This window comes from Bufo gargarizans, chromosome 6 (genome assembly GCF_014858855.1).
Source record: "Bufo gargarizans isolate SCDJY-AF-19 chromosome 6, ASM1485885v1, whole genome shotgun sequence".
NCBI classification, from domain to species: Eukaryota; Metazoa; Chordata; class Amphibia; order Anura; family Bufonidae; genus Bufo; species Bufo gargarizans.
Genome location: NC_058085.1, coordinates 146,555,646 through 146,575,323, shown reverse-complemented (window position 1 = coordinate 146,575,323; position 19,678 = coordinate 146,555,646). Strand labels below are relative to the sequence as shown.

Here is a 19,678-nt window from a genome sequence, read left to right as displayed (position 1 = left end):
AATGTTTTGACACTGGCAGGTCAAGCCGTTTTTTAAGACGTGACTTAAAGTCAGTGGTTGTCTCACCGACATAAATCAAATTACACGGACATATAAGTGCATAATTGATATAGCTGGAATCGCAGGTCAGATAATGGCGTATCTGATATGCGATCCCAGGTTGAGGATGCACAAAATTTCTAGCTTTTAGGATATATTTGCAATTAACGCATGATAGACATGGGAAACATCCAACACTGCTTGTTGTCAGTGTCGTCTGCCTAGCCGTTTTCCCTGTGCCTACGTCAGCCTTAACCAACTGATCTTTAATGCTCTTGGATCTGCGGTAGGACATTAGAGGCGGAGAGTGAAATTCCTCAATTGTATTATGGCAACCCCCCAGTATGTTCCAATGACGTCGGATGATGTTCCCTATCTCTGCACTCTGTTCAGAGTGCGTCGAAATAAAGGGGATCCTGACCATTTTAGTTTGTTGTGTTTTCCTTTTAAGAGTATCCTCCCTATTTAGTCTCCTAGCCATTTCTTTTTTCTCATAAAGTAGTTTAGATGGATAACCCCGCTTCTTAAACTTATTTATCAGTATATCCAAAGTGTTGTCAAACACCTCCGGATCTGAGACTATGCGTCTAGCCCTTAGTAACTGTGAATAAGGTAGGGATCTGACCATAGATCTAGGGTGATTGCTACTGTACGTCAATAGTGTGTTCCTGTCAGTGTCACGACCATGGCTATGGTCGTGACTCTTGTAGTCGCATGCAGTTGTCAGCGGTTTGTTCTGTGTTGTCAACCACAGGTGAGGGCTCTAGGTTTGTTGCCTCACGTGTGGTTGCCGTTGGCAACATATAGTTTGGCGGTGTAGCAGCTGGAGCAGGTTGCTGGGCTGCTCACTGTATGCATGCGGTTGCCTATGGCAACGTGTGTTTATATGTGTGCACTTTCCTTGTCTGGTGTGCACGGGTTTATTGTGTGTATATTCCCCTTTAAGTTACTGTCTTCCCTTCCCTGGTGTGGGAAGGGTTAATTCCCTTCCTAGTGTGTGTGCACTGGGTGTGTCTGTGTGGGTGTGGCTACATGGGCTATTTAGCCTCTGCTGTGTTCAGTAGTCTGAGGGGTACTTCAGCCATGGTTAGCTGGAGTCATCCTCCTGTGATATACCATCTGCCAGTGGGGGCCACCCTTGTGGTCATAAGTTATGTTACATGGTGTTATGAAGGTGTGTGTTTGGTCTCCTTGTTATTGCAGCTTATGGTCCTGGGTTACTGTGTGATGTGTGGTGTGTGCTGTGTCCGCCATATCTTGCGGACAGCAGCGCTTCTGCATGGGTTCCAGGCTTTGTGTCTGTGGCAGGTAGGTGTTACTTTTTGCATTTACCTGCCATTGCCATAAGCTGTTCATGTTTCCCTTTTTATGTAGATTGGCCAGTGAGACTCCTGTTCCTACGTGTCTAGGAGGAACAGGTCGTCTTACCCTGCTCCTAGTCCAGGGCCATCCTGAGGGCTAGTAGGAATATTAGGTTCCGGAGTATGAGCCCTCCTACCATCATGGTCGGCTCATACGGCTAGGAGACAGGATCAGAATTAGGGAATGATAGGAGGTGACCTGTTCCCTGATTCCTGTCCTGGCCTTGCATGGACCATTCATCTTCTGGCATCGCACAGCTGAGGGTTTTCCCCATCCTCAGCCGTGACAGTCAGTCGGCTTGGTAAACAGTTGGGTCTGCAACCTGCCATCCGCCAGGATCACACGTGTGTCCAAAAACTGCATTTCAGTGTGGGAGTGCACTAAAGTAAATTGAAGTGCACTGTCGATTCCATTAAGGACTCTATGGAACTTGCAAAGCCACCACTTCCAACATGTACCGCCACCACACCCTAACATGTTGGAAGTGGTGGCTTCCATAGACGACATCCTCCTCAAATCGATGCATAAATATATTGGCGTAGGTTGGGGCCACATTGGACCCCATAGCCACGCCCTGTTCTTGCATGTAAAGAGAGTCTTGAAACAATCTCAAAACTATTTCCAAAAGGGATATTATAAACTGTTGAGATTGACAGGTGAGTGATGAGCTCTCCAGCATGTATGAAACCGCAGATAACCCCTTCAGATGATCTATTGAGGTGTAAAGGGAGGTGACATCAAAAGATGCCAATGTCACCTCCTGTACACCCACCAAATCGACCATCCGCAGTTTAAGCAAAAAATCAGTGGTGTCTTGTATATAGGAACTGCCTCCACATGAGAAACTGCTTAATACCTTATCGAGGAAAATAGCAATATGGCTGAAAATCGAATCAGAACCCGATACGATGGGGTGACCGGGGGGGGGGGGGGGGGTCGATGAGAGACTTGTGGATCTTAGGCAACACATAAATCACAGGAGTGACTGGATACGTTACAGTAATGTTTTCAGCCATATTGCTGAAGCTTATCAAGAGAATGCCAAGAGTGTGCAAAGCAGTAATCAAAGCATAAGGTGGCTACTTTGAAGAACCTAGAATATGACATATTTTCAGTTGTTTCACACTTTTTTGTTATGTATATAATTCCACATGTGTTAATTCATAGTTTTGATGCCTTCAGTGTGAATCTACAATTTTTATAGTCATGAAAATAAAGAAAACTCTTTGAATGAGAAGGTGTGTCCAAACTTTTGGTCTGTACTGCATATAAAACGAAAAAAAGGGCCAGCAGCACACCATAGATTTCAAAAGGAACATGTGCAGTTTACTCACCCGATGTCAGGTAGCAGCAACGTTTCAACCGCTTGTTGCGGTCTTTCCGAAGCTACAAGCGGTTGAAACGTTGCTGCTACCTGACATCGGGTGAATAAACCGCAAGTGTTCCTTTTGAAATCTATGGTGTGCTGCTGGCCCTTTTTTCGTTTTACTGAATTGGACCTTGGTGCTGGTCCACACTGGCCTGATTTGCACCCGAACAAGAGAGTGTGCTGCATCTTCATTTTCCCAGTGTATATATATATATATATATATATATATATATAGTAGATGAAAAAAGTCCAGTGGGAGCACCACCAGAGTACGGGTGCAAGGTCCAACACAGGGCAGTGGCAAACCCCAAAATTGTATAAAGCGAAGAAGTAGGACTGCACTCCAAAATGTAGTAAAATAGCAGTGATTTATTCACCCATGATATGGCAAGTCTTGCGACGTTTCGGCTCACAAGAGCCTTCCTCCTAAGAGGTTTGCCCTCCCTCTCCTTAGCCATCGGGTCCCCCAGGCTGGTTCTCATAGGCAGACTATCAGTGTATTACACTGTGTAATACACTAATAGTCAATGCAGTACAATACAGATGTATTGTACTGCATTGAAACAGGGATCAGACCCTGTAATGTCCCATATTGGGACAAAAATAAAAAATATTAAAAGTGAAATAAAAGTGTTTTTAACAATAAATTTTTTTTTTATTAAAAAAAGCACCTTTCCTATGAAAAGAGACATAGAAAATTGTAAAAAATAGAAAAAAAGAATATCACATGATCCACCCCGTCTGGTGAACACCGTAAAAAAATAAAAACTGCTAAAAAAACAAACATTTTTTGGCACCTTTCATCACAAAAAGTGTAATACCAAGTGATCAAAAAGTAGTATGTACCCTAAAATAGTACCAATCAAACCGTCATCTCAACCCGCAAAAAATGAGAGCCTACCTAAGACAATCGCCCAAAAAATAAAAAAAACTATGGCTCTTAGGCTATGGAGATACTAAAACATGATTTTTTTAGTTATAAAAATGCTTCTATTGTGTTAAATATAAAAAAATATTAAAAAGTAAATGTATTAGGTATCACCGCGTCTGTAACAACCTGCTTTATAAAAATACCACATGACCTAACCCCTTAGGTGAACAACGTAAAAAAATAAAATAAAATATTAAAAAAAACCTTGTCAAAAAAGCCATTTTTTGTCACCTTACATCACAAAAAAATTTGGGGGGATTTTGCGGAACAGGTGCGGACCCATTTATTTTCAATGGGGTCAGAATGTGCTGTCCGCATCCGCAGATCCGCACTTCCATTCCGCAAAAAAATAGAACATGTCCTATTCTTGTCAGCAATTGCGAACGAGAAAAGGCATTTTCTATTATAGTGCCGGCAATGTGCGGTCCGCGAAATGCACTGTTGCCGGTGTCTGTGTTTTGCGGATCCGCAATTTGCGGATTTGGGACCATTAGGCTACTTTCACACTAGCGTTCGGAGCGGGTCCGTCTGATGCTTCATCAGACGGATCCGCTCCTATAATGCAGACGTTTGCATCCGTTCAGAACGGATCCGTCTGCATTATAACTTAGAAAAATTTCTAAGTGTGAAAGTAGCCTGAGCGGATCCGTTCAGACTTTACATTGAAAGTCAATGGGGGACGGATCCGCTTGAAGATTGAGCCATATGGTGTCATCTTCAAGTGGATCCGTCCCCATTGACTTCCATTATAAGTCGGAACGGATCCGTTCGCCTCCGCACGGCCAGGCGGACACCCGAACGCTACTTGCAGCGTTCAGGTGTCCGCTGACTGAGCGGAGGCTGAGCGCTGGCAGACGGATGCATTCTGAGTGGATCCGCCTCCACTGAGAATGCATTAGGGCCAGACGGCTGCGTTCAGGGCCGCTTGTGAGCCCCTTCAAACGGAGCTCACGAGCGGACACCTGAACGCAGGTGTGAAAGTAGCCTTAAGGTGAAAAATGGCAAGGTCCTTAAGGGGTTAAGGCGTTTTTTGCAGCAATGTATTTTTGCCATACTGCTCTAAAAATTAAGTGACAACAGAGGGGGTTATATACTTTCCTATATATATATATATATATATATATATATATATATATATATATCTAAAAGCCCGTGCTGAAACACACTATTTAGGAAAAAAAACACCCCACAAACCCCAACAAAAAGACCTCAAAAACAGCGTGGCAGTGTTTTTTTTATTTATTTTTTAAGAAAAAACCCTAGAAGAACGCTGCAAAAATTTGTGGTGTCTTCTGAAGAGGAGCAATTCCAATAATACACATTTTTAGTCTTTTGAACAACATAGTACGGCATGAGGATTCTACGCTTCTCACAGACACATCCCCTCTTCTGGCAGGAATACAGTCACTCACACAGGACGGAGAACTATATTTCCCGTGATGCCCTTGTACTAAAACTGCAGCTGCTGACGTTTTGAACGGGATTGTGGGAGATGTAGTTCTCACCGATAACGTTCCTGCTTGTTACCAGCGTACGGCTCGCGCACAGTGACTACATTTCCCATACTTCCCTTACGCTCGCCCGCACTATGGTTGGTACCGAAGGTTGAACTTTCAAAGTAAGTACCTCAGAACCCCGGTGTCATTGAGTCACGTGATTCACGCGATGTTGTGCGGTTTTATTGTGGTTTATGTTCTCGTGCACATATTTGTCTTTTTATTGGAGTTTCATTATCCAACATGTATTTTATTTGTTTTGAAAAACAGACAGTCTCATTGAAGGCAATGGAGGAATAATATGTTGTAATTCTAGCTAAGTATTGGTTATAATCAAAGCCAAAATACACAGAAAATGCTGCAGGTATTAAAATGGCTCATGAGCAGTGACATATCTGCAACCTGCTAAACATGATACACTCTTCTGCTCCCAAAACTTGGTGTGTGCCTTTTACAAATTTGGTACATTTTACGTTTCCTCCTGGCCACACCGTTCGCTGTCGCCCCCAACCCCCATACACATGCATTATAAACGTGAGAAAGCCGCTGTCAGACACTATGATGAATAACCAAAGGGTTTATCGGGTACTTTTAGGGCTCAGGCAGACGAGCGTAGTTCCGCCCGTGCCCGTATTGCGGACCGCATTTATTGAATGGGTCTGCAAGATGCGGGGCGGAGGCACGTATAGGAATGACCACGAATCGCTTCCATGAGATTTCGGTCCATGCTTTCGCACCGCAAAGAAAATTGAACATGCTCTATTTTTGGGCGGTGCGTACTGTATCTTGCGGAAGGCGGACCCATTCAAGTCAGTGGGCCTGCATCTCCAAACGGCGTGCACCTGGCCAGTGGATGTGCATTGCGGTCCGCAGCACAGAGCATACACGCTCGTCTGCATGAGCCCTCATCGTGACGACTTATCCTCAGAATAGGCCGCCAGTATCTGATCAGCGGGGGTTCGACTCCTGCACCTCCTCCGATCAATTGTTCTTCAATAGAGTTGACGCTGGAACTACACAGCACTGTCCATTGTGTAGCTGATGGAGCTAGTTACTTCATTGATACCCTCATTGGGGCACATTTGCTAATGGACTTACAACTATTTTAGGCGTAAAATAGTCGCAAGTTCCCTTTTTTAGGGCTCTTTCAGATGAGCGTGTCCTGTGTGGGAATCATGCTCCGTGTTTGAGAGTGATTCCCCATTATGGACACTGCTGGTTTTGCAGGAGCACACGGCATTATACTGATTTAGGGTTCATGCACACGGCCGTCTGTATTTTGCGGTCCGCAAAAAACGGATCCACAAAAAATGCAGATGACGTCCGTGTGCATTCAGTATTTTGCGGAACGGAACAGCTGGCCCCTAATAGAACAGTACTATCCTTGTAATGCAGACAAAAATAGGACATGTTCTATTTCTTTTGCGGAACGGAAATACGAAACGGAATGCACACCTTCCGTTTTCTTTGGGGACCCATTCAAATGAATAGTTCTGCATATGGTCCGCAAAAAAAAACGGACACGGAAATAAAAGACGTTTGTGTGCATGAGGCCTTATAATGCTGTGTGTCTCTGGCTGACCTGTATCTACTGAATTAGGGCTGATGCACACTAACGTATTTTTTGCGGATTGGATGCAATCAGATGCACTTCAATGGGGCTGCAAAAGATGCACTGTGTCCGTTCTTCAGCATCCGAAAAAAAATTGACTATGTCCTTTTCTTGTCCGTATTATGGACAAGGATAGGATTGTGGGCCGCTATATGGGCATGGGGCGCACACGTTCGTGTGCATGAGCCTTAAGGTATAATTCTGTAGAAGTAAGGTCATGTAGAGATACACAGCGTTATAAGGGTACATTCACACGTCAGTATTTTTCTATATCCCGAATTTCGGTCAGTTTTTTGCGGATCCGTTGTTCCTGAAAATGTTTCCGTATGTCATCCGTATGTCATCCGTTTTTTGCGGATCCATTGACTTTGTATTGTACCAGGATCCGATTTTGCGGATAATAATAGGACAAGTTTTATATTTTATCGGACATGCGGAACGGAACAACGGAAACAGACAGCACACATTGTGCTGTCCGATTTTTTAAGGACCCATTGAAAATGAATGGGTACGCAACTGGTCCAGATCTGTTCCGCAAAAAAACGGAACAGATCCGGAAAGAAACAACGGACGTGTGAATGGACCCTAAATCATGCACACGACCGTTGTATGCATCCGTGGCAGTTGTGCCGTTTTCCGTTTTTTTTCGCGGACCCATTGACTTTCAATGGGTCCGTGGAAAAATCAGAAAATGCACCGTTTTGCAGCCTAGACCGTGATCCGTGTATCCTGTCCGTCAAAAAAATATGACCTGTCCTATTTTTTTGACGGACAACGGTTCACGGACCCATTCAAGTCAATGGGTCCGTGAAAGAACACGGATGCACACAAGATTGGTATCCGTGTCCGTGATCCGTGGCCGTAGGTTACTTTCATACAGACGGATCCGAAGATCCGTCTGCATAAAAGCTTTTTCAGACCAAAGTTTTCACTTCGTGAAAACTCATTTCCGACAGTATATTCTAACACAGAGGCGTTCCCATGGTGATGGGGATGCTTCTAGTTAGAATACACTACAAACTGTGTACAAGACTGCCCCCTGCTGCCTGGCAGCACCCGATCTCTTACAGGGGGCCGTGATCAGCACAATTAACCTCTTCAGGTGCGGCACCTGAAGGGGTTAATTGTACTATCATATCCCCCTGTAAGAGATCAGGGCTGCCAGGCAGCAGGGGGCAGACCCCCCCTCCCCAGTTTGAATATCATTGGTGGCCAGTGCGGCCCCCCCCCTCCCTCCCTCTATTGTAATAATTCGTTGGTGGCACAGTGTGCACCCCCCATTGCCCCCCCCCTTCCTCCCTGTATTGTAATAATTATTCGTTGGTGGCACAGTGTGCGCCCCCCATCGCCCCCCCCCCCCCCGATCATTGGTGGCAGCGGAGTTCCGATCGGAGTCCCAGTTTAATCGCTGGGGCTCCGATCGGTAACCATGGCAACTAGGACGCTACTGCAGCCCTGGTTGCCATGGTTACTTAGCAATAGTACAATAGTAAAAGATTCATACTTACCTGGGAGCTGCGATGTCTGTGTCCGGCCGGGAGCTCCACCTACTGGTAAGTGACAGCAATGCGCCGCACAGACCTGTCACTTACCAGTAGGAGGAGCTCCCGGCCGGACACAGACATCGCAGCTCCCAGGTAAGTATGAATCTTTTACTATTGTACTATTGCTAAGTAACCATGGCAACCAGTGCTGCAGTAGCGTCCTGGTTGCCATGGTTACCGATCGGAGCCCCAGCGATTAAACTGGGACTCCGTTCGGAACTCCGCTGCCACCAATGATGGGGGGGAGATGGGAGGCCGCACACTGGCCACCAATGTTGTTAATGCTATAAAGGGAGGGGGGGCGCACACTGTGCCACCAACGAATAATTATTACAATACAGGGAGGAAGGGGGGGGGGCGCACACTGTGCCACCAACGGATTATTACAATAGAGGGGGGGGGGGCACACTGGCCACCAATGATATTCAAACTGGGGGGGGGGGGGTCTGCCCCCTGCTGCCTGGCAGCCCTGATCTCTTACAGGGGGATATGATAGTACAATTAACCCCTTCAGGTGCGGCACCTGAGGGGTTAATTGTGCTGATCACGGCCCCCTGTAAGAGATCGGGTGCTGCCAGGCAGCAGGGGGCAGTCATGTACACAGTTTGTAGTATATTCTAACTAGAAGCGTCCCCATCACCATGGGAACGCCTCTGCGTTAGAATATACTGTCGGATCTGAGTTTCACGCTCTAACTCATATCCGACAGTATATTCTAACATAGAGGCGTTCCCATGGTGATGGGGACGCTTCAAGTTAAAATATACCATCGGATTGGAAAAAACTCAGATCAGATGGTATAAAAGGGACTCCAGACTTTACATTGAAAGTCAATGGGGACGGATCCGTTTGAAATTGCACCATATTGTGTCAACGTCAAACGGATCCGTCCCCATTGACTTGCATTGTAATTCAGGACGGATCCGTTTGGCTCCGCACGGCCAGGCGGACACCAAAACTACTTTTTTTATGTCCGTGGATCCTCCAAAAATCAAGGAAGACCCACGGACGAAAAAACGATCACGGACCTACGGACCCCGTTTTTGCGGACTGTGAAAAAATACTGTCGTGTGCATGAGGTCTAATGCTGTGCACTCCTGGAAAACCAGCAGTGTCAATAACAGGGATTCACACTTACACACGCACAGGACAAACTCGTCTGAAAGAGCTCTTAGGGCTCGTTCACACAAACGCTTTTTGCGTTCCGTATATTGAACCATTCATTTCAATGGTTCTGCAGAAAAAATGGAATGCACTCCGTATGCATTCCGTTTCTGTATTTCCGTTTTTCCATTCCATTGAAAGATAGAACATGTCCTATTGCCTGCAAATCACGTTCCGTGGCTCCATTCAAGTCAATGGGTCCACAAAAAAAACGGAACACATAAGAAATGTACTCCGTATGTCTTCCGTATCTATTCCGTTTTTGCGGAACCATCTATTGAAAATTTTATGCCCAGCCCAATTTTTTCTATGTAATTACTGTATACTGTATATGCCATACGGAAAAAAGGAATGGAACCGGAAACACAACTGAAAACCCCCCCCTGAAAAACGGATCTAGGAAAAACAGCCCGCAAAACACTGAAAAAGACATACGGTCGTGTGAACGAGCCCTTAACCGGCTGTGCGACAATATTTAGTCGCATGACCAGTTGGGTGTGATGGGGCTGGGATTCTAGCCCTGGCAAATTTGCTAAAATTTATGCCCAGAAACTGGAGTAAATGTTAGCGAAAAACTACGGCAGCGAGAGGCTGGCATCGTTTTTATGCAAAGCGCAGGGACTGCCACTGATGCACCTAATTTACGACGAGGTGCACGCCTCATCATAAATTATACAAATCTAACGGAAGCGCAGGGGGGAAACTAAGAAGGGCGTATAAAGCCGTCTTAGTAAATGTGCCCCTTTGACTTAAGTAGGAGCAGCGTTGCGGCAACCAGCTCTGTCCACTACAGATCTCCTGCTGATCGGTGGGGTGTCAGATCGTGTGAGGATAGGCCATGCGGAAAACCTTTTTAAGGTACCTTCCCACATTGCGGATTATGTGCGGTTTTCCTGTGCAGATTCTCATGGGAATAAAACCACAGAGTAACTACATGCAAATGAACGTTTTTTGTTTCCGAGTCCGTTCAGTTTTTTTTGTGGATAGGATGCGGACCCATTTCAGGCCTCATGCACACGGCCGTTGTTTCACTTCAATGGGGCCGCAAAAGCTGTGGACAGCACTCCGTGTGCTGGACGCATCCGTTGCTCCGTTCCGTGGTCCGCAAAAAAAATATAACCTGTCCTATTCTTGTCCGCGTTTTGCGGACAAGAATAGGCAGTTATATTAATGGCTGTCCGTGCCGTTCCGCAAATTGCGGAACGCACACGGACGCCGTCCGTGCTTTGCAGACTGCAAAACACACAACGGTCATGTGCATGAGGCCTCAATGGGTCCACAAAAAAATGCGAACAGAACACCGTGTGCTGTCTGCATCATGAAGTCCCTTCCGTAGCCCCGCATTGTTTCAATGGATCCGCAAAAAAACCCGGATGGCATATGGATGGCATTTTTTTATTTTTTTTCGCGGATCTGAAATTTGCGGACCACAAAACACATACGGTCGTGTGCATGTAGCCTAATACAGTATTAGCAAAGTGTATGAGGTTAGGCAAATCTCATGTACGCTTTGCTTTTTTGTTTTGTGCGGAAATTGATCCTCGTGGATTTTAAGATCTGCAGCATCTTCCCGAGAAAAAAAGGGATCACGATGATGAAAAGCCGAAGGGTTTATCTGGTACTTTTAGGGTTCATGCAGACGAGCGTAGGCCGCCCGTGCCCGTATTGCGAACCGCATTTACTTCAATGGGTCTGCAAGATGCGGGGTGGAGGCATGTATCGGAATGACTACGAAGCGCTTCCATGAGATTTCTGTCCATGTGCCTCCGCACTGCAAAAAATTGAACATACTCTATTTTTTTGCAGTGTGGACTGTATCTTGCGGAAGGTGGACCCATTCAAGTCAATGGATCCGTGTGAATTTTGAGATCTGCATCATGTCAGTTCTTTGTGCAGATGTCACCCTTTATAATGCAAGGGTGAGATCTGCAGCAAAACTGCATCAAATCCGCACCAAATACAGTAAGTGACACATGGGTTTTTAGTGCTGAAACCACATGGAAATTCATGCTAAATTTCTGCAAGACAGCCTGCACCCACACTCCAGGTCATAAATATCGGAACGGTGGGGGTTTGACTCCCGACACCCCCACCGATCAGCTGTTGCATCTTCTTAGGTGTGACGTTCATCAGTCACAAGGCCTAGGTGCAGCTCTGTGCCATTCAAGTAAATAGGGGTGAGGTGCAATACCAAGCACAGCCAGTATCCGATGGAGGCCATGGCGCTCACCGGACCCTTATCCTGAGGATGGGTCATCCATATTAAACACCCGGACAGGTGATTGGCTGTGGCAATGTCAAACCGGATATTTACAGTGAGGAGATCTAGCAGAGCATGAAGGAGGAGTCGGGAGCCAGCGCCGGGAAACTGGTACGGTAAGTAAGCTTCCCTTTACAGGTCCTGCCAAATGAAGGGGGGGGGGGGGGGGGGGTGCAATACCCCCACATTTCTGCACAACCCCTTTAAGACTAAGCCCTTGGAATGCCTTTCATTCCTATGCTGATGACTGAAAGAGGCCATTGTGATGAAGTAGCAATCACAAATTTAGGATTCAGGTTACAGGTTGTGGGTTGTGGCTGCACAGACCTGGCGACTACCAGAGAGAGTTGCCTCCATCGGGTCCATGTTCCGTAAAGTAGTGCATGCCCTTGCTCCGTGTGTCAAAATGGAGGTGTGAAATGTACCATTGACTTCTATGTGTTCATTGCGCACATGCATATATACGAAAAAATACTGAATCAGGCCTAACCCAAACAGATGCATTTCAGTGGTACATATCATTCACAGGTAGCCATCGTCACTACTTCAGATTGGAGCTAATGGGCTACCATACCAATTTGATACGGCAGTGGCAGCATAAGGTTTTGTAGGTGCGGCCGTACAGTCTGCAGCAGGATCAAATTAACTAATAACCAATTTTTTTTAAATTCAATATTCATTGTTAAAGGGGTTTCTGAGAAAATACAAGCGTTTGCGCCACTGCTTCAGTGCTCCTGGTCTCACTGCAGCAATGACATCTCCGACTACCCCATGTGACCGCTGAGGCCAATGATTGGCGACACTAGTCTCATGGAGCAGCAGGCATCATTTTCTAGCTTTTCACATCTTTCAGGACAACATAAAACTAGGGATAATCTGGATACAACTTTTTTTTTAATTACTTTTCTAAAGGCAGCAGTATACACAGTAAGGTTCTGCTTTGCATCAGGTTCATGCAATTCACTAAAGACTTGTGTTAATGAGGTTTTCCACTTGCATTGCTGTGTGATTGTATATACAAATAACTAAAAGAGCCTGTTGTTTGTGCAGATGGTCAGAAGCTGTAAAAGTCCAGCCCCTGTGTGCAGATCCCATCAGGAAGACCTACATCTGTCTTAGGTTCCTGGCACATAATCACACATTTGACTTGACCTGTGTTTGAGCAAAAGAAAGTACATCTATAAACTTGCTTGCCACTATCGTGTCCATACCAGAACAAGGAGCTGAGATGAATTCCTAAGCTCGTCCCCCAGTGGTTGTGATGAAGCCTCTAGATGGTTGTGATAGTGCTGACATTGGCCAACCACTTTCACCATGATTATAGCATGCGAAAGAGACATCCTGTAAAAAGTACTCCAGTTGTGGGAGGAACGATTTCTAGAAATGATGCCCATTTGATGATCTTGATGAGCTATTTTTGGGATGCCCACTCTGTTATAGTAGATATTCCCAGGATATGCCATAAAATTTGATAGTTGAGTGTTCCACCACTGAGGCCAACACCTATTGTCAGAGGAGGGGTCATCTGACCACCATTCTGCCCCCAGTTTGAGATTGAATGGAGAGGTGGTCTTACTTCGATGGGAGTTAGCCAAGAACACATGTACGACTGTGTCCCTGACTACTTTAGAAGTGAATGGAGAAAGCGGCACACATTGGTGGGCAATCCTCCATTCATTCCCCACCTAGATGTGGCAGCTGCCTCACCAGATGAGTTGCAGGTCCCACAGATGGTGTATGCATCTATCAGACTTTAACCCCTTAAAGATGTTGTCCGAGTTCAGAGCTTAACCCAGACATTTCCCCTTCTTTCCTCACTCATGCTCCGATGCTCTCCATTGCCCTGCACAATTCGGCAAGGGCTTTTTCTGGATATCCAGTGACATACAGGGCTTCCGCCTAGCAGTGAGTCCCGTGACGTCACCCTCACTAATGGGCAGGCTTTAGCGCTGCCCTAGCCTGTAAAACAGCTAGGGCAGCGCTGAATCCTGCGCATTAGTGATGGTGACATCACAGGGGACACTTCTAGGGGGAAGCCTCCACCTAGCAGTGTAAAAATTTCAACAAAAAAGCCCTTGCGCTGTGCGATAAAGCGCCGGGCAAGGGAGTCCATCGGATTATAAAATGCTCTGATGCTCATGTCACATGGGCTGAGTGGGCGAAGAAGGGGAGCCTCTTTAAGTATCGGGCCCATTTTCGTTTTAATTGTCTGTTCACATAGCCATATGAGGGCTTAGTTTTTGCGTGATAATTCGTTTTATTTTGTAATGGCACCAATTAAAGGGGTTATCTGATTTCTAAAACATCCCCCCCGATGTGGCTGGCCCCTTACAGGTGATATACTTACCCCGCTGCCCGTTCCTGGTCCCCGCACCACTGCTGCTGCTTCTCCCTGCATACAGATGAAAACATCCGGCGTCGGGGGGGGGGGGGGGGGTGGGGTGGTAGCCAATGGCAGGTGTTTCCATCCGTGTGCATGGAGAAGCAGAAGCGTCGGTGCGGGCACCAGTAGCGGCACGGGGAGCAGGATACGTATATTACCTGTGAGGGGCCAGGCACATGGGGGGATGTTTCAGAATTCGGATAACCCCTTTAATTTACCTTGTCTGGTATTGGAAAATGGGAAAAAAAATCTTTGTGGTAAGAAATTGAAAAAAGCCACAATTCCAACAAGCTTTATTGGGTTTTTATTTCACTGTGCGCTAAAAATGACAAAATTATATTCCAATTACAGTGATACCAAATTTGTATACGTTACTTTTTTGTTTTGCTACTTTTAATCCCTTAAGGACCCAGGATGAAAATGCTCGTCCGAAATGGCCGGTACTTTGTGCCCTAGGATGAGCATTTTTGTCCTGCGGTCCTTCCTCCCCCCCCATGTGCGCTGCTGCGATCAGCGGCAGGGATCTGGCTGTTACTTACAGCCAGATCCCTGCTGCATCGACCAGCATCGGTGATAATGCAGTCGACGGAGGATTAACCCCTCATATGCCGCGGTCAGCGCTGACCGCGGCATATGGGAGGTTTGCGCTCCCTCTCCTCATACATCGGGTCCCGATGGTTGCCATGGCAGCCCCAAGCCATTCAAAGGCCTTGGGGCCCAGCATGTGCGGAGGTCTATGAGGCCCAGCCCCCAGGCTGGGTCTCATAGGCAAACTATCAGTGTATTACATTGTGTAATACACTGATAGTCAATGCAGTACAATACAGATGTATTGTGCTGCATTTCAACAGGGATCAGACCCTGTAATGTTGAAGTCCCATAGTGGGACAAAAATAAAAAATAATAAAAGTGAAATAAAAGTCTAACAGTCTAAAGTATAACAATAAAAAAAATGTAAGTTATAATAAAAAAAACAAGAGACATGTACAATTGTAAAAAATAGAAACAAATAAATAAAAGAACAGACATATTAGGTATCACCGCGTGCGTAACAACCGGCTCTATAAAAATATCACATGATCCACCCAGTCTCGTCAACACCGTACATTTTTTAAATAAAAACTGTACTAAAAAAACAACATTTTTTTTCACCTTTCATCACAAAAAGTGTAATACCAAGTGATCAAAAAGTAATTTGTACCCAAGAATAATACCAATCAAACCATCATCTCATCCCACAAAAAATGAGACCCTAAGGGCTGTTTCACACGAGCGAGTCCATTGCGGGAATCACGCTCCGTGTGTGAGTGTGATCCTCTGCTCTGGACTTGCAGGAGCGCATGATTTATAATGCTATGTGCCTCTGCTTGACCTTATATTATATCTACAGAATTACACTGACAGCTTTATGTCACTATGATTCTGTGGAATAAAGGCAATGCAGAGACACATAGCATTATAAATCATGATAATGCCGTGTGCTCCTGCAAGTCGCCTAAAAAATAAAAAAAGATATGGCTTTCAGAAAATGGAGACATAAAAACATGATTGTTTTTCTTAAAAAAAAATTAATATAAAAAAAATAGTCAAATTAGGTATCGCCGTGTTCGTAACAACCTGCTCTATAAAAATATCACATGATTTACCCTGTCAGGTGAAAACTATGAAACAATTAACATAAAAACCATGCCAAAAAATATATTTTTTGTCACCATACATCACAAAAAGTGTAATACCAAACAATCAATAAGTAGTATGTACTCCGAATTAGTACCAATCAAGCCATCACCTCATGCCGCAAAAACAGAGCCCTACATAAGATAATTGCCCCAAAAAATAAAAATAATATGGCTTTCAGAAAAAGGAGACACAAAAACATGATTTATTTCAAAAATGCTTATGTCATGTCCATAACAACCTGCTCTATAAAAATAGTACATGATCTACTGAGAACACCTAAAAAAAAAAAAAAAAAAACTGTGCCAGAGCAACCATTTTTGGTTACCTTGCCTCACAAAAAGTGTAATATAGAACAATCAAAAGTCATATAAACCACAAAATAGTATCAATAAAAGTGTCACCTTATCCTATAATTTCCAAAATGGGCTCACTTTTTGGAGTTTCTACTGTAGGGGTGCATCAGGGGGGTCTTTAAATGTCATATGGCAAATTATCCCAGTGAAATCTGCCCTCCAAAATCCATATGGCGCTCCTTTCCTTCTGTGCCCTGCTGTGTGCCCGTTCAGCAGTTTACGACCACATGTGGGATGTTTCTGTAAACTGCAGACTAGGGGTAATGAATATTAAGTTTTATTTGGCTGTTAACCCTTGATGTGTTATAGGAAAAAATTAATTAAAATGGAAAATCTGCCAAAAAAGTGAAATTTAAAAATGTCATCTCCTTTTTCCTTTAATTCTTGTGGAACACCTAAAGGGATAACAAAGTTTTTAAAATCAGTTTTGAATAACTTGAGGGGTGTAGTTTCTACAATGGGGTCATTTATGGCTGGTTTAACTATGTAAGCTCCACAAAGTGATTTTAGAATTTAAGTGGTCCTCAAAAATATGGGTTTAGGAAATTATCTTAAAAATTAAAAAAATTACTTCTAAAATTCTAAGCCTTATAAGATCCTAAAAAATAAAATTACATTTACAAAATGATGCAAACATGAAAGTGGACATATGGGAAATGTAAATTTAACGCCGGTGACAGGTTTGAGAAGGTCTGAAAGATTATCTGCTCATTAGTGATCTGACAGCATCTTTTGGTTTCACTTTGTGTGTTGCTTGTATGTCCACACCTCCTGTTCAGGTGTGGACCATGTGACCTTTACCTCCCCTATTTAGTTTGACTTCACCCATCACTCCTTGCTCTGGATAGCTTCATTTGGTGTTGGAAGAGCTGGAGTGTGGTTCTAGTTGAAGTCCTGATCATCCATTATCCTTAGAAGTTAAGTGTTCCGCTTGTTGTGTTTTGTATTCCTCCCCCCCTCTGTTGTTTACTAGGCCTCAGTGAGACGCTGGTTCCTTCACCAGGGAAGGAGCGGGTTGTCTCTGCCCTGTCATTAAGTCTAGGGCATCTGAGGGCCACCAGGGTTTTCTAGGTTTCTGTGTATGGGCATTTCTACCATCGAGAGTTGCCCACAGGGCCGTCTTTAATATTGATTGGACCCTAGGCAAAAATTTACTTGGGCCCCCTGGAACCCGCCTTCCCACACCTTATCAGGCAATCACGTCCTCCACCACAACACACACACATAAAAACCACACATCTGGTAGAGTACAGTGAATGACTGTAAATACTTCCAGTTCTGAAGACTCCAGCGGTTCAGGATCAGTGCTCTGGGCAGCTGAGCTCAGGCTGGAAGTGGGCACCGCTCTGCAGGAAGGAGACCAGGGCTCGGCTCACCCTAGTGTTACAGTGCACCCCAGCACCCCACAGTATGCAGTATAGCACCCTATAGTATACAGCAACCCACAGTATGCAGTATAGCACCCCACACTATACAGTACCCCACAGTATATAGTAGAGCAGTATAGCACCCCACAGTATACAACACCTCACAGTATACAACACCTCACAGTATACAACACCCCAAACTATACACAATACAGCCCCCCACACTCTACAGTACAGCAGTATAGCACTCCACACTATACCGCACCCATAGTATACAGACCCCACAGCAGGGCTCCAGATGGCGACCAAAATGGCGACTTAGAATTCACAAATGGCGACAAGACTTTTTAGTCTTGTCGCTATTTGCGACTAGACCCTCCGCGGCAGCTCTGCAGTTGAATACAGCGGCGGGCACAGGAGCTGATAGTTCTCTGCCCCGCCGCCGATGTTCTTCTCAGTCTGATGCAGTGAGTCACAGCACACATAGAGAGTGAGACGCTGGCAGCAGGGAGGGGAGGGGCTCGGGAGGAGTGTAATCTGATCCTAGAGTGGAAGCTGCTTCTGCTAGCCCCTCCCCTCCCCGCCCACCAACCAATCAGAGCTGAGGCAAGGCAAGCACTAGCAGCTGTGAGTCACTGACAAGTACAGGGAGAAAGAATAGAATGAGTCACAGGTGAAAAGAACTAAAGATCCGACTTAGTGACTCATTCGATTCTTTCTTAGACTCCCTGTACAGTGTGCCCCCCCAACACCCCAGTATAAGAAACATTGGTGGCACAGTGTGCCCCCCCAACACCCCAGTATAAGAAACATTGGTGGCACAGTGTGCCTCTCCCAACACCCCAGTATAAGAAACATTGGTGGCACAGTGTGCCCCACCCAACACCCCAGTATAAGAAACATTGGTGGCACAGTGTGCCCCCCCCCCAACACCCCAGTATAAGAAACATTGGTGGCACAGTGTGCCCCCCCCAACACCCCAGTATAAGAAACATTGGTGGCACAGTGTGCCCCCCCCAACACCCCAGTATAAGAAACATTGGTGGCACAGTGTGCCCCCCCCCAGTATAAGAAATATTGGTGGCACAGTAGGAAGTGCCAATGAGGGTTAAAAAATAATTTAAAAAAATTAACTCACCTCCTCCAGTTGATCGCGTAGCTGCCGGTCTCCTGTTCTTTCTTCAGGACCTGTGGTGATGTCACTGAGCTCATCACATGGTCCATTACCATGGTGATGAATCAAGTGATGTATCATGTGATGATCACAGGTCCTTTGACAGGTCCTGAATAAAGAACAGGAGACGATCAATTGGAGGAGGTAAGTTAATTTTTATTTATTTATTTTAACCCTCATTGGCACTGCGCCACTCATTATATTGAGGGGGGGCACACTGCACCACCAATGTTTATTATACTGGGGTGTTGGGGGGGGTGCACACTGCGCCACCAATGTTTATTATATTGAGGGGGGCACACTGCGCCCCCCAATGTTTATTATACTGGGGTGTTGGGGGGTGCGCACTGCGCCACCAATGTTTATTATATTGAGGGGGCACACTGTGCCACCAATGTTTATTATACTGGGGTGTTGGGGGGTGCGCACTGCGCCACCAATGTTTATTATATTGAGGGGGGCACACTGCGCCCCCCAATGTTTATTATACTGGGGTGTTGGGGGGTGCGCACTGCGCCACCAATGTTTATTATATTGAGGGGGGCACACTGTGCCACCAATGTTTATTATACTGGGGTGTTGGGGGGGTGCGCACTGCGCCACCAATGTTTCTTATATTGGGGGAGCATACTGCGCCACCAATGTTAATTATATTGACCTTCTACTATGCATTCTGTATTAAAGAATGCTATTATTTTCCCTTAGAACCATGTTATAAGGGAAAATAATACAGGGAATAGACTTTCATCCTAGCAACCATGAGTGAAAATCGCACCGCATCCGCACTTGCTTGCGGATGCTTGCGATTTTCACGCAGCCCCATTAGCTTCTATGGGGCCTGCGTTGCGTGAAAAACACACAACGTAGAGCATGCTGCGATTTTCACGCAACGCAAAAGTGATGTGTGAAAATCACCCCTCATGTGCACAGCCCCATAGAAGTGA

The 19,678-nt window shown here is 45.5% G+C and overlaps 1 protein-coding gene across 1 annotated transcript in view; it reads left to right on the top strand.

Annotated features, from left to right (window-relative positions):
* The first annotated feature begins 5,277 nt into the window (after positions 1-5,277).
* Positions 5,278-19,678, top strand: part of NUDT13 (nudix hydrolase 13) — a 61,591-nt gene continuing 47,190 nt past the window's right edge. Inside the window, exon 1 of the mRNA XM_044298425.1 lies at positions 5,278-5,319. The gene's annotated coding sequence lies outside the window, so the exon portion shown is untranslated. The remainder of the gene's footprint in view (positions 5,320-19,678) is intronic.